This window comes from Rattus norvegicus, chromosome 15, assembly GCF_021556685.1.
Source record: "Rattus norvegicus strain SHRSP/BbbUtx chromosome 15, alternate assembly SHRSP_T2T, whole genome shotgun sequence".
Lineage (NCBI taxonomy): Eukaryota > Metazoa > Chordata > Mammalia > Rodentia > Muridae > Rattus > Rattus norvegicus.
Window position 1 is genome coordinate 11,053,663 of NC_141548.1, and position 15,578 is coordinate 11,069,240.

The 15,578-nt window shown below is 46.6% G+C and overlaps 1 protein-coding gene across 23 annotated transcripts in view; it reads right to left on the reverse strand.

Annotated features, from left to right (window-relative positions):
* Thrb (thyroid hormone receptor beta) overlaps positions 1-15,578 on the reverse strand; it is a 339,826-nt gene that overhangs the window by 73,596 nt on the left and 250,652 nt on the right.

The window sequence follows — 15,578 nt, forward strand, 5'->3', positions numbered from 1 at the left end:
TGAAAGCAGAGAAGGCAAATCATGGAGCACAAACGAGTCCCATCCTCAGGAATGGAAGCTCACGTTTCCATAATTCACACTGCACTCGAGCATTGGATTCTCAGGTTAGATGGTGCAACGTCTGAGGTAATCACACCGAAGACCACAGAGCTTCTGCTTAGAGATTAGGAAGGCTGCAGCTGCAGAAACCTCCCTATTCAAGAGCTCACAGGCCCCCACGAGGGGCGGATGCTTGACTACTGCAGGGTTAGAATTCTCTTGTGCGCTGGTTTAGGGAATAAATTTCGTTCCTGCTGACAGCGAACAGCGAACCCGTGTGTGTGTGTGTGTGTGTGTGTGTGTGTGTGTGTGTGTGTGTGTGTTTTAAAACAGACTGGCCTGTTTTATGGTCCCAAATGTGAAATATCTTTTTCAAAAGTAGGAAATGAACACGTATCTATCTTAACCTTGGAAACCAAGACTAGGGCATAATTCACATATAAATCACAAACTTGCAGACTTAAATTTTTTCAAATAAAAGGCAAAATAGGACTCTTGGGTGAGCAGACCAATTTCTCATACCTGGAGTGGCTCTGAAACACAAGTATTACTTTTATGTATTACACTGAAGTGTAAAAAAATAGCTGAATACACACACACACACACACACACACACACACACACACAGAGAGAGAGAGAGAGAGAGAGAGAGAGAGAGAGAGAGAGAGAGAGCACTCTGGGTTTTTATAGAATAGAATCTCACTATAATTTGCTTTAATAAAATAACCCTGTCAGTGCAGAGATCTCCTCCCTTTGGAGACATTCTGATCTAGGAATGTTCGGACTTTCCTTCTGTGAGACACAGAGGCTCCCAGACATCAAGAACATCTGTCTTAGTGACCTTGATGGCTGGCAAGCAGGTTACACTGAAGACTTGGGGGAGTCTTCAGCTACTCCAAACAGTTTGTAATACATCAAAATATATTTGTTGAAACGGGGCTCCCGTAACATGACACAAATGCCTCTGGGGAGCGAATGTCCACTAGGGTGGTATAGTTTAGCATCTGCACTTCATGGGTCCTGTCCCAACAGCAGAAGCAGAAGAGGGCAACTGGTGTGGTGTCATGTAACTATAACTCTGTCCTTGAGAGACAGAGTCAGAAGGATCAGGAGTTCAAGGCCAGTTACAGCTGCAGAGGCATCCACTTATAGACGCAGATGAATAGAAGACAAATAGTCTTTTAGTTTTTGTCTTCAACTTTTAGTGACTTAACGAGAGAGCCTGGTGCCAGAGAGGCTGCTCCTTCCAATCTGATTTTCTCCAGCGAGGTCCAGGTGTTCCTCGTGGTCCATCAGCCTGCAGGTGATGGCAAATGTCTGAGACATGCCACTCAGTCTGTCACCTAGGGACCCGTGTCACCTAGGGACCTGGTCCATCATCACAGAACGCCTGTGAGATGGTGACTGCAGCTGCATTTTAGCAAGGTGTCCACGAGTCTGGGAGCCCCTGTTCCCAGGCAGTTTCCATAGAAAGTAGAACTAATTTGGTAAATATATAGTTACCCAATTTTGTCTTTGCTGGCATTTGATACTTGCTAGACAGGGCTAAGATCTGTGATTTTCTGCTCAGGACCCTGGGGGCACAGAGGCATTTGAAGTGTTGCAAGTCAAGGGAATTGTATACTGGACAACAAAAGGGAGCACACTGAATGCTTCTGTTTCTAAACAATGATTTGGTAAATTTAGTTCATGAAATGAGAAAATCAAAACACCAAGATTTCATTTCTAGTTATGATTTCCTTTTTTTCTTGGCAGTAAGGTTTTATTCTCAAAAGACATTCAGCAAAACTGTAGAAGCAACAGAATACAATGTATACGTCATGTGTATGCCTCTTATACAATGTATACATCATATATCTTATATGTCAGGCATCCATTCTGAACGTTTTTATTTTATCTTTATAAAGATGTATTATATACAGATATTATAATTTTATGGAGATATTGGGGCACAGAGAGGTTAGGCAACCTACCTAAGGTCACACAGTAGGTAAATGGCAAAGAGAAGACCCAGAGCTAAGATGGTATCACATTGTATCTTTCCTTTTGTTGGGTAGCCAATTGTTGAGCAATGAATGGTGAAAGGCAGCCTGGTCCCTGATTGAGGTAAGGCTACAAGCCCCAGAGACCCTGAAGGGGAAGTAGGAGCTTCGACTGCCCCCAGGCACGGGGCTCGTGTCACTAGCCATAGCCTTCCATAGATTCGTTGCCATCAGTCATGTAACGACAACACCTCAAACCCCTCCACATGTAGACTAGGAAAAGGACACGACCTGTGGTCATGTAGGCTCAAGACAGAGATCTTCCTGCTAATGAATTACATAGAAGCTTAGCCAATAGGTTTCCTTCCCAGACATTCCTCCCTGCATAACATATTTAATCTCAGGCCCGCCCTGAGAAGTGGGGTATGGTTTTACTCATGCAATTTCCACCACGGCAGTAAATGATTCAGAACCATGGACTGTTTCTTTTCATCAGGATCTGCCATGGGGAGCCATGGAGAAGGCCTTGGCCTATAGAGCCATTGTCTAATCTCCAATAGAAGACCTCTCTGCACTCCCAGCCACAGCTGCCACCAAGCCCAAGCCTACAGTCAAGCCAAGGACTCTTCCTGTGGGACCAGCCAGAGCTCCACCTCTAGCCCCTCCCACTCTGGGCTAGATCGAGCCAACAGGCCCAGATTCTGTTCTGAGCTCTTCGGTGACTTCCAGTGCTGCCTGGATGTCCAAGAACCTGGGAACTCCATGGCCCTAGCCTCTTTGTAGTACCGGAGAACCCCGAGCCAGCTCGGGCTGCCCCGAGCCTCAGACTGCTTTCCCACGACCAGAGCAGTGTCCCAGGGCTTCCCTTTGGCCCACACCCACCTGGCAATAGCATGCGGTAAGCACAGTGAAACTCCCCACATCCCGCCTCCCCAAGCGGCAGAGCCCTGTGGCAGGGCAGAGCAGGACCCCACAACACTACAGCCAATGGCCAGTGACTTAGGGCAGGGACCTATCTTTCTCCCCGATTCCATGGAAAGACTTGACATAAGGTCCAACTCACAGAGGAGGTCACATCCTTGCTCTGAGTCATGGGATATCAGACAGCACAGATGCATCTGTCACTGAGCCCTTGACCTCTTTCTTGAAAACACGATGCGTGTTTTTGATGCAGAACAAGGGTTTATGATCAGATTCAACGCTATGGGAACGGCGGCTTTCACTCACTCCCGGACACTAGACTCGTTTTCTAACACCCCTCTTTCCAGTTTATGGGTCTGTGTCCTATGCTGGCTGCTGCTGATGGCGGCGATTTTAAAAGCATTTGCAGTGGCTCTGCCTCCATTCCGAGTGGTGAAAAGCTTGGGAAACGCACAAGGAAACAAAAACCAAGCGACCGAGGGAAACAGAGACTGGCTTGCTTTTGAACTCCTCATTTGGAAAGTGAGGAAACTTGACAGTGATTTAGGGTGGACGAAAGGATGACTTCATCCTATATTTAGGACAATCAGGCAGACTTCAGAGCGGGACTTGTCCTGGCTTGACACAGCAGGCAGGTGCTAGCTGGACAGTGTTACTGGTTAGTGCATGGGAGAGGAGCTCCAGGTAGTCTCCAACGGTGAGCACTACCTGGACGCTGCCTTCTTGCCTTGCTTCATTTGCTGCCTTCCACAGCTGGGGTAGCAAGGGCCAGAGCAGTGCCTGCTCCAGATGGGGCAGAGGGGTGAAGGGAAGTGGGAAGTGCTGTAATTAAGACAGCCTGGCTCTTAAGAAGAATATTGCTTCAAGAGAGGCCAGTCATTTCCTCAGGAGAGAGCCCAAAGCCCTTGGTAAACATGTGAAAAACATGCACTCAAACCTGTCACTTCTGCAGTCAGTAAGTACTGAACTATAAAAGCACACCCTATACTGTAGATTGAAGTCAGGAGATGTTCTTCAGATACTGTCTGATGGGCAGGCTTCCGACTCTAGCAGACACAGATAAGAATGCAGGTACCCAGACATTTGAAAGGCATGGGAATTGGGAGTTCAAGGCAAACCTGGGTTATATACCAAGACTGATGCAAAGGAAAACGGCGTGCCATGTTTTGAGGGCTGCAAGCTGGCTCCTTGGGTAAAGGTACTTGTAGCCAAGCTGACAACCTGGGCTTAATTCCTGGTTACCATAGGTGGAAGGAGAGAACCAGTTCCTGGGAATTGTCCCATGGCTCTACAATGGCTCTACATGGCATCGTGACACGTGAGCCCACATGCATGCACACATACCCAAAATGAAATAATAGATAAATAAATAAATAATAAGATAAAGTATAACAAAATCATAGCTTGAGATAACAAACATTTTCAGCTTTCTGGAATTCTGGCCTGAGATACTTCTGTCCCCATAGTGACTGGAAGATGAAGCGAGTCTAGCCCTTTAGTGATTACCCTGTTTGTTCGTTCTCTCTCTCTCTCTCTCTCTCTCTCTCTCTCTCTCTTCCTTCCCTTATTCCCTTTCCCTTCCTTTCTTCCTTCCCTTCTTCCTTCCTTTCCTTCCTTCCTTCTTTTTTCTTTCTCTCTCTTTCTTTCCTTCTTTCTTCCCTTCCCCTTCCTTCCTTCCCTTTCTGTCTGTCTGTCTGTCTGTCTTTCTTTCTTTCTTTCTTTCTTTCTTTCTTCCCTTACCCTTCCTTCCTTCCCTTTCTGTCTGTCTGTCCTTCTTTCTTCCCTTCTCCTTCCTTCCTTCCCTTTCTGTCTGCCTGTTTTTCTTTCTTTCTTCCCTTCCCCTTCCTTCCTTCTGTGTCTGTCTGTCTGTCTTTCTTTCTTTCTTTCTCTCTTTCTTTCTTTCCTTCCTTCCCCTTACTTCTTTCTTTCCTTCCCCTTTCTTCCTTCCCTTTCTGTCTGTATGTTTGTCTGTCTGTCTCCCTCCCTCCCTCCCTCCCTCCCTCCTTCCCTCCCTCCCTCCTTCCCTCCCTTACTTCCTTCCTCTCTTATGGCATGCGTCTGTGTAGTGAAGAAAGAACTGAACAGCCAACATGGCGCCCCCCAAGCGCCCTGGTCTCACTGTGGCATGCTTTTTGTACACAATCATTGTTTTTAAGAATTTAGGACAATGTGGCTGATAGAAGGTTTTCACTATGATCCAAACTGGCTGCATCTAGCAGCTTGGGCAACTTGGGAGGCCGATCTCAGTGGTACCTCTCAACTCTACATTATGCTTGCCTGAAGGATGAGAAGATGGATATGGGGAAGAAGCTCCTGAACACTGAGTAAGGATGCCCATGTAAGAACATTTGGTGAACTCCAATTGGCTTAAAAAGGGGCACAGAGAAACCCTGTTCCAGGCAAAGCCGTGATGTGAGTTTCTACTCTGTAACTTAAAATGTCTTCCCTGACTTGGCTGCCTGGCACTGGGGCTTCTTGTCTATTCTGCTGTTTTCTCTCCACTGATCCATGAGCCCTGTTTCCTGAGGGAAGAAGGAAGACTGGTGGTAATAATATACACAGAAATGAATAATTGGTAGATTTGCAACTAGCAGAGACTCTTGTATTTTAATTAATCTACTGATTTTATAATGCAATCTAAAGTCAGCTCCAATCCATGGGACTTTTAGTAAAGATGTCATAATAATTTAGAAACCTGGTTTGAGAAATGGAACATATGGAGGAACTTATAAGGGATTTCTAATTACATTTTTTACAATTTATGTAGACACTGATTAGGTATGATATCAGTGAACTAGAATCATGAATGCCCCTTGCCCAGAAGCACTTGGTATTGACCACAATTCCTTTCCCAGAACTAAAGAATGGGTTCAGGAAACTTCCAGTGCCCATTTTTTAAAAAAAAAATCATAACTTGTATTATTACTCTGAAAGTATTTTCTTAGACCTAAAAACATCTTCTAGACAAAAATATGGTCTTAAATCCCAAATGACTTTAGCTTAAAAGTGAGAGAAGTACCAGAAGAGGAAGAGGAAGAGGAGGAGGAAGAGAAGGAGGAAGAGGAAGAGGAGGAGGAGGAGGAAGAAGAGGAGGAGGAAGAGGAGGAAGAGGAGGAGGAAGAGGAGGAGGAAGAGGAGGAAGAAGAGGAGGAAGTGGAGGAGGAAGAGGAGGAAGAGGAGGAGGAAGTGGAGGAGGAGGAAGAGGAGGAGGAAGAGGAGGAGGAAGAGGAAGAAGAGGAGGAGGAAGTGGAGGAGGAGGAAGAGGAGGAGGAAGAGCATCAATACAAGGAGGAGGAGCAAGGACAGGAAGAGGAGGAAGAACATCAGGAGGAGAGAAACCGATTAGCTACTGTGTTGATGGAATTATCAGTGAAAGTCAGGAAGTTTCTGACCAGGGCCCATCCTCTCGCCAAGTTGTGTTTTTGTCCCCTTGGCCTTTATTTGTGGCACATGAAAAGCTCTTGAGAAGATTTGGGACTTGATCGGGTCAGCAAAATAACCCTTCTTAATCTTAAAATAAACCTTAATGAAATGTGGGCTTCAACTGGATGTCTATTAATGAAGCATGCTGGACGTCTCGTGCTCGGAAAAGAGTGAACCCACCAGGGACAAGCTGCCCCGCCTGAGTCAGGATTTCCCAAATTCTGCTGGGTAAGAACCATACAGAGAAGGCTCTACAGGAAATCCCGGCAAAGAAAAGAAGGCACTGTGGAACTAGACTGTGGAAACAGGAGGCCAGCTGCAGAGGCTCTCAGAAACTTTAGTCAGAGGCATTCAAGGTATTTTGGGCACACATCTCACACAGTATTCTCAGAATCCATGTACAACCCTCAAGGACCAGGCCTGGGAAGTGGGGCCGGGAGAGCTATGTCTGTTACTGGGATCCTTCGCTTCTTGGACTGCAGAGTAGGCGGTTTTGAAGCTCCCTGTGGGAGCTTCACGTACGTTCTCTGCTGTGTCTCAAACAAGAGCTGCATGCTTCCATACTTTCTTGGCAGGTCAGTTCCCTCAGCCTGTACATGCAGGTGCGGGTGTGATGAGCGTGTGTACCACCAGACACAGTGAGGATGTGTGCCGCTGGTCCCTGGTGCTCCCGGCTTCCCAGCGGTGGTACTGAGTACAGCATTCCACCTGTCCATCCCATCCATACATAGCTCAGTGGTCTACTTTTCCCACAGGAAGGAGCTGGGCGGTGAGAAAGGGCGAGTGGCTTATCCAAGGCTGGACCAAGACTGGGCCCCAGGCAGATACCCTCTCAGGCTTGTGTTCTTAGGTCCCCCGTGGCTTTAGGGGTCGGCGAGAGTGTGGGCATGTAGAGATGACTGGTTCGGGGTAGACCAGAGGCAGGGGGGTATATACTTTTCCTGAGTGAAGACTTGGTGTCTCTGTTGTCTTTCTGCTTCCTCTCCTGCCATGCTATTCAGTGCTTAATATAAAAAATGAGAGCGAGAGAGAGAGAGAGAGAGAGAGAGAGAGAGAGAGAGGGAGAGAGAGAGAGAGAGGAGAGAAAGAGCTAAATAAGGAAACTACCGATTAAACAAAAAGAATTTAAAGGCCTTCTACCCTATTGGGCAACACAGGATACAGAAAACCGAAGGCTGGGATGCACGGGGGCCAGATGTGAGGTTGTCCCAGGCTGGGAGGCAGCTAGGTGTTAACCTCCTCCTCTAGGGGGCTTGTACGCCTTTCCTGACTGGCAGGCAGGATGGTGGGCATCTTCTAGGAAGCGGCTGAGCATCTCTGAAAACCATCTTCCTGGTTTGTCAGGGAGAGATGAGCTGGGTAAAGGCAATGAGCCCGGGAGAGAGCTTGCCACACCCGTCTCTCTGAGCCTGAAGGAGCATTTGTTTGTATCTGGAACCACTACAAAATCTCCAGGTTAAAGCTCTTCGTGGGCATAACAAGCATCCTTGCCTTGTCGATCCAGACGATAGGAACACTCGGAATTCTCTATATTTTGCCGATCTATCTCATGGGTGTATTGATAACAACAGATTATTCTATGTGGGATTTCTAGGGCTAAACCTATCTTCTTCGCATAGGACTGAAGGGGAAGAGACTCATACAGCCGTGAGGCAGGCAGTGAAGGGAGGGGCACTGTCCACGCTGCGTGTTCTGGTCTGAATCTTGACTCTTGTCTTCATTTTGCACTTTTCCACAGAAGATTACATGGAGCAGGTGCTTAATCCGTGTTTAGCGACAGCTGAAGTAGGTTTCCAGCATACGTCTAAGATGCATTCTGCCCGTCCTCCTTTCGTAAAGTGAGGACCAAGAGGTGAAGTCTTGAGGTCAAGTCACAAATCTTTTAATAAAGACAACGTATGTGACTCCAACTACAGATGCAGTTATGGTTGTTTCCTTACGGTCTTCACAACAGATTACCCTTGTCCTGTCTAGGAATGTTGATTTTTGCTTAGGAGGGGGTCAAACAACTCAACATGGGTTTTTGTTTGTTTGTTTGTTTGTTTTGTTTTTGTTTTTGTTTTTGTTCCCTCATTATTAAGATCAAGGCCTTTGACCCCTGTGTAATACTACTGGGCTTTGTATGTCACTTGAGACACAGACACATAATCAAAATTTGTCTGTGCCACACTTTGTGGTATAGTTCAACGGTATTTCCCAGCCTCCCTTGCAGTGAGATATGACCGTGGGATTAAGTTTCAGTCAACAGAACAGATGGGATTATTGGACCTTGAATCATTTCTTCATTTTCTGTCACTCATATTTCGTAGAAAATATTGACACCCCCAGAAGTAGATGAGGTTGAAGAAGGATGGAGCCTCCAAATGATGCTGACAAGTGTCGCCTGTCACCAACTACAGCACTGGCCGACCTTACCATCAGGATTATTATCCTGCTGAGTCACCGAGATTCAGGAGGAAGCCTAGCTACCGCAGCATAAAGCATTATTTCATTAACACAGGCCAGTGGGCTCCAAAAAGCTCTCCGTCTACTCTATTTCTAAGTATTTCTGAAATCCAGCTGGATCCTAGAGAGACCTCAGGCATGAGACCTTTCAAGGCTCGAGGCAAGCATCGGTGCAGGGCTCTACCGTGAGGGGACTCCATGCTCACACTCATAGTCTTGGATTCTCCATGTGTGCAGACTGTAGAGCCTCCAAGTGTCCTGTCCTCATGTGCCCAGAAACTGTGATCTCTGCCCCTGGATTCCCAGGAGGTGAGACCATCCTTGCCCACGTTTATGTACTACTGTACAGTGTCTTGGATGCCAGCGTTAAACTGAATTAACATTTTTCTTTTGTTAAAAACTTGAGGAATTTGATAATGTCATAGTTTAGGCCCATGATTTCTTTGGATTATTCTTATTTACGTGCATACGCCTGTTTGAGTTTGTGTACCCCAAGTGTCTCCAGGAACTAGAATTACAGGCAGTTGTGGGTGCTGGGAACTCAATATAGGTCCTCTGTGAGAGGGGTGTGTACTTTTATCCCCTGAGCCATTTTTCCAGCCTCTGCCAATTGTTTCTTGGTCTAACCTTGGGCATCAAATAGGTAGGGCTCATCATGAATATTTTCATTATGCTTTTACGGAGTCTGAAGCTTTTTGTATTCATTTTTATAGACTCCTCTTGATTTTTCAATAGTACGAAATGACTTGCCTAAAGGCAAGGCTGGCGTGACTGGGATCTTGATAAGTTCATTTCTATTCTATTTAGATTAAAGAGTACAAGAAGTTTTTAGTTGAGAAATTTGGGGCTTAAGAATATTAAGTTTAATTATCCAAATGGGGTTTAATTGAGATCTATAAAAAAACCAAAACTACTAGCATAAACATTGAGAAATTTTAAAGTTTAAAAAGGCACTAAGCCACTACCCAAAGACTATACATGGACCGACCCTGGGCTCCAACCTCATAGGTAGCAATAAATAGCCTAGTAAGAGCACCAATGGAAGGGGAAGCCCTTGGTTCTGCTAAGACTGAACCCCCAGTGAACTAGATTGTTGTGGGGAGGGTGGTAATGGGTGGAGGATGGGGAGGGGAAGCCCAGATAGAAGAGGAAGGGGAGGGGTCAGGGGGATGTTGGCCCGGAAACCGGGAAGGGGAATAACAATAAAAATGTAAATAAGAAGTACTCAAGTAATAAAGATAAAAAAAAAGGCTCAAGGGAAATGATACAAGGATATGAGGCAGACTGGCCATGCCCACTAAGAGTTCTATGTCCCCTGACCCTTAATAAAGATGTGGAAAACCTCTCTAGTTAGGTCCAGTGACGACCCTGGTCACTTCTTCCTGGACATCAAAAGGTAAGATTCATCCTTAAATGTCTTTGCTTACTAAAAACAAGCCAATGAATTTTGTTAGCACATGTTGCTTTTAGAGAACATGGTTAGAAGCAAAGAGTCCAGAAGACCGTGAAGGGCATAAAGAAATGATGAGTTGGTTGGCAGAAAAACACCAGGAACCACAATTTGATACTGTGCAAATCAAATAAAATGGAATCAGTGACCTTATAAAACAGTCCCCTCCAACCAGTTCTTGCTGTCCCTTTCTGCATGACGTAATGATCCCCTTTGCGAAGTTTACATCCGGGGAGTTCTGAGCTCCAGCACAAGTCGGAGGTGGGTCCCTGGGATCTGACTGAGTTAGGAATCCATGCCTAGTGGGAAGCATCAGCAACAGCAATAGCAGTTGTGCTGTACGATGCCAGAGCAAGGAAGACATTGCATCAAACGTCCCCTTAGCTGGCCGCCTTGGCCATCCTGTTCATTAGAGCCACAAAGACAGACTAAGTCACAAAGATCGACTGAGGCACTTTTGTATATCTCTCCATTTTTAGAGAAAAAAAAAAAGCTTCAATCTGTACAGAAAAATCCTTGCAGGGCAGCTTAACCAGGGGCTAAATCTGAATTGTGGGGATGAGCTATAGACATTTAAGTTTTTCTACCAAACGGCTTCTTAAAACGTACAAGGACCTCCCACACCCGCTTTTGTAACTGCAGAGCAGGAATTCTGACGGACCCTTTATGTACGCCTGCCGTGTGCCAGGTACTTCATAACAGCAGACTGGCTGAAGAGAGTCCTGTGTGTCCCATTCTCTCACCAGGACCCCGGAGGAAAGCTCAGTGTTTTAAAAGCCCCTCAAATGGATTAAACGGACAGCCCAAGCCCAAGCCAACCTACGGGTGCTGTGCTCCCGAAAGCTTGTTCCCTGGAGGCCTTAAAACAACAGCAAGAAGAAACCTCTTCCCGTAAGATCAACACCAGTGCCACTAGACAGAACCTACTAGCAGCCTAGAGGACCGACCTGACCTGCTACTAAGTCATGAAAACTATGTGAGACACACCAAGCTGCCTTCTGAGGCCACTGTTCTGTCCACAAGAAAGGCTGCTTTGGTTGGCCATTCCCAAAAGACGCTGAGGTTTGAGCTGAGGAGGCCAGGACTAGACGGCTGTTTAGGTAAAAGACAGAGCACACCGGTCAGATTCATGTTCAGGAACCATGGGCTGTCAGTCATGGATGAGAGTTACAGCATACTCCCAGGCAACTGCCTCTGTTTATATGAGAATTTGTCACCCATGGCTGGGATAGGGACAGATGAAGCACGACAGTTAGAGGGGGGTTGCTATAGACTTGTTGATGTCATTTTGATGGGGAAGATTAAAGAACTTCAATCAAGAGCGAAAAATGGAAAGGAAACAGAAACGCCACCATTCATGAGACTTGTTTAACCCAATTTCCCAAAGATTAGAAAGGTATAATTAAAAAACTCAGTAGTCCACGGCAGTAACCTTGGGAGAACCACTCTACTCTGCTGATGTTTGTAGCTGTGTAGAAACTCTCAATTAATTTTTGTTTCCTTTTTCTCTTTTTGTTCCTTTGTTCCCCAGTGCTAGAGATGGCCTCAGGCCCAGGGTGTCCTCTGCTGGTTCACACAGAGGCACTTTCTGTGGTTTCTCGATGTTTCTTCCTGCTTACAGTGAAGATGGAGAAGACGAATTAGAGTGTACACAGGGTGGAGATTTTTACCCTGTCTCTGCCATGCACGCCACAGGGAGAAAATGTAAAATGATAGACTTGTCTGGGAGCTCTGAGCTCAGAGGGAATGAAGAACAGAGATCCCCGCCTTCCAGCAGAGGGAGATGCCTGGAGCAGTGGGCCACGTCTGGGAGGCAGTGCATGAAGTGGGGTGAAGTGGGGACACATCGGGATCAGACTGGAGAGACTGAGTGATACCTTAGGGGATATTGTTAAAATATGAGTAACTTACACAGATAACGAAAACCACAAGTTAACAATGGAAAATAGTAACAAGTAGGGACAGGAAGCTTCATGCAAGCGGCCAATAAACACGTAAAAGATGCTTAACTCCAGGGGTAATAAAAATGTAAATAAAGCTATGTCCCTCTTAACAAACAACTACAAACAGAGGGAAAGGCTAAGTCCTTGGTGTAAGCCCAGGGTGTCACTGCAGCAGCCCTGAGCTGGGACCCTCAGTAATGAGGATCCGGAAAGGAGGATGGGGAAAGAAAACAAACAAGACATGGATGAGGTGAAGAAACAAGCAGCCAGAAGGAAGACGTGCTGGCGAAATCATGAAGCCAGGAATATACTGTTCCCTAAGAGGGCTGCTCAGAGAGTGGCTTACACCACAGCCCCAGGAGTACCGCACTGACTGTAGCAGTGTGGCTTACACCACAGGCTGCACTAACTTTGTGCTCATCACAAAGTGAGGCTCTACACAATTGCTACAAAGCTCGGCTGCTGCGGCCTCAGGAACAGCCAGAGGAATCTGCGTTCTTGGTTTCGTTGTCAAATAAGGCCCAAAGGCTTTTCGCTTTGCCGTTAGGAATATTAACTGTTCACATCTTAGGACCGATCCCCAATAAAGCTCGTTACGGCGTCATAAATGTCTAGGTCATTCCCTCAGATTACCTGGAAACAGAGCTTAACGCTCAACCAATAGAATATCTTATGAAGGCACTTCCTGATAGCCCTTAAGAATTATTCAGTGGGTGATGTCGATGGTACTAATTTCAGATTAGGCAAGGCAAAGTGGTTGCCAAACCCAGCTCCAATAGCTGATGTTTTCCCCAGAAAACAACGTTTGCATCAAGTACATTTAAAATACATATATTTATTTCACAAGCTTTGTAGCTAAAAAGGCCTCTACACCACTGGTTCTCAACCCGTGGGTTGCAACCCCTTGGTGGTGGTGGTGGGGGAGCGCCGTTTGAACAAACCTTTCACAGGGGTCACAGGGGTCACGGGGTCACAGGGGTCACATATCAGGTATCCCAAATGCTAAATATTTCATTACTATTCATAAAAGTAGCGAATTTATAGTTAGGAGGTAGCAACAAAAATAATTCTACAGCTGAAAGTGACCACTTGAGGAACTGTATCAAAGGAACTGCGTTTGCAAGGTTGGGAACCACTGGTTTGTAGGAAATGCTGGCTTGCTGTTAGGAAAGTAGGCTCATCATTCCTAACTCCATTCATTTCATGCTGGCTGTCTTCTCATAAGAGTTAAGTGACGTTCTTTAATGCTTAACAGCCATTGTCCTTCTTACGTTTCTCTGAAGAGAAAGAACTCATACTCGGCTTTTAAATTATGCACCTAGTCTAAGCATGGTTTCGATGGCTTTCGTCTTTACTTTGGTCTCCCTTGAGGTTAAAACGATGCTGTGTCTGGAGCCCGCCGCGAAGGAGAGGGAGAAAGGGAACTGCTTCATTTTACACACAAGTAAAAGCCTACACACACACACACACACACACACACACACACACACACACACACACACACACACACACACACGGCCTGTCTGAGCCTCTGGAGGAAAAGCTCACTGGAAGTGAGACCAATCCCTCCCACTAGGAGGCAGCTCAGCCTGCAAGGTGGAGATCTGGCTAAGTCTCTGTTGAGTAGCAGCCCTGGTTCCAAGCCCAGAGTCTCAGCTTCAGGTCCTGCTCACCGCTGGGGTGAGAGGAAGCTAGAGAAAACCTCCAGGCTTACTGGGGACTCTACAGGGTGGACCAGCAAAGACAGCCCCTCGCCAAGACTGGCCTTCTGCCTGGGGTTTCATTAGGAAACAGTCAAGCCCACTTAGTAATGTACAGTTTAAGTTAAGGTTCTTCACGCTGTAGTGGCAGCTTGGGGGGTGGGGGGGGACCCGGGACAAGACACTGAGTGGCTTATAGAAGCAGGATGTCTATTCACTGCCTTCTACAGCCAGAGATCAGATGGGTCCTCAATCGACCAACCAACCACGCAACAATCAATCAATATTGCCAATTTTTGTTCCAGAGGTGCATGGATGAATGATTATTACTCATCTGCCTCCCACAGCAAGCAAATACCGGTAATCTTATTATCCACATTCACGTTAAATATTACCATTTCTATGTCTCGGGACGTATGTCCTCTCGGGTCCCTTCCATTGGAAGCGTTTTCAGGGACAACTCATCGTGGAGTACAGGACTATTGCCTCGTACCTCATGAGACCATTCTGACTTCTCAGCGTCCCTGTCTTCAGTGCCACGGCCCTGCTGTCTCTTGTCTGTGTGCTTTCACATATATGTAGGAACAGAGACAGAGACCGTCACTCTCTCTGCCCAGGGCACATGGCGGCTGTGGCTGAGATGGAGTCACACTAATTTCCCACCGCACGAGTATGACTTCTGCACAGAAGTGGGTGAGGTTCGAGTGAAGAAGACCCCTGACCTTGCTGGCAGCGGAACAGGAGGAGGAATGGTGTTTTCTGATGTGAAGTAAACCACAGAGAGGGCGTGTAATTCTGAGTCCTCACTCCTACAGGTGTAAGCCGTTCTGGTTCGGCCAGGTGCCCTTTCTCTTGCCAAATCAAGAGTTCGAGCCCTGGTGGGTCGGGAGCCAGGGGGTGGTGCCTGGGGATAATGGTTTGATCATAGTTGCTTTGGGGGTCTCAGGTGTATTAGAGGATGGTTCCCGAAGGAACTGACTGTCCATTTGGTCCACTCTAGTGTGGGGAAATGGCACAAGCAAATACCTGGGAGCCAGTCAGTTTTATGATGTGCAGGGGAGTACGGGGAGCCTCCCTGCTGCCATAAGCACTAAGAGGCCAGCCATTGGCTGGGAATTAAGCTGGAAGGCAGAGAGAGCCAGTACCATGCTTTGAGATCTCGGGAGTTGATTTCGGTCAGCAGACAGTTTGATTCATGAATAGTTCCTCAGTTAAATGTAGATATTAAAAAAAATTGGATATTTCATTTAAAAATTTAGTTTTCCAACATCTCTTTCTAATTCAAAAATCTCTGGATGTCCCAGCCTTCATGCCTTCTTTCCAGTGGTCATTGATAATCGAGGGTGGTTAGCTTCAGAGAGAATCGGAGTGCCTATACCAAACCTTTTCAGCCTTCGGTGTTTGCTCAGTCCCTGGGCCGTTGTATGCGGAGGGAACTTAGGTGATTCAGCCTGTTGTGTGCCTCTGGCTTTCTCTGGCCCTGCTAAGGGTTTCACAGCTCAGTTACCCCATCTGTGATTTGCTCACATTGCATTTGGATTTACTGCGGCTGGGACAGGCAGCTCGAGTTGGGGTAGATATACTGTTTGTGTCACGAAGGCTGCAGAACTATTTGTCATGGGACCCTGAAAGACTCTGAAGGACGATGACATCAGTGTACAGGGCTGATCCTAGG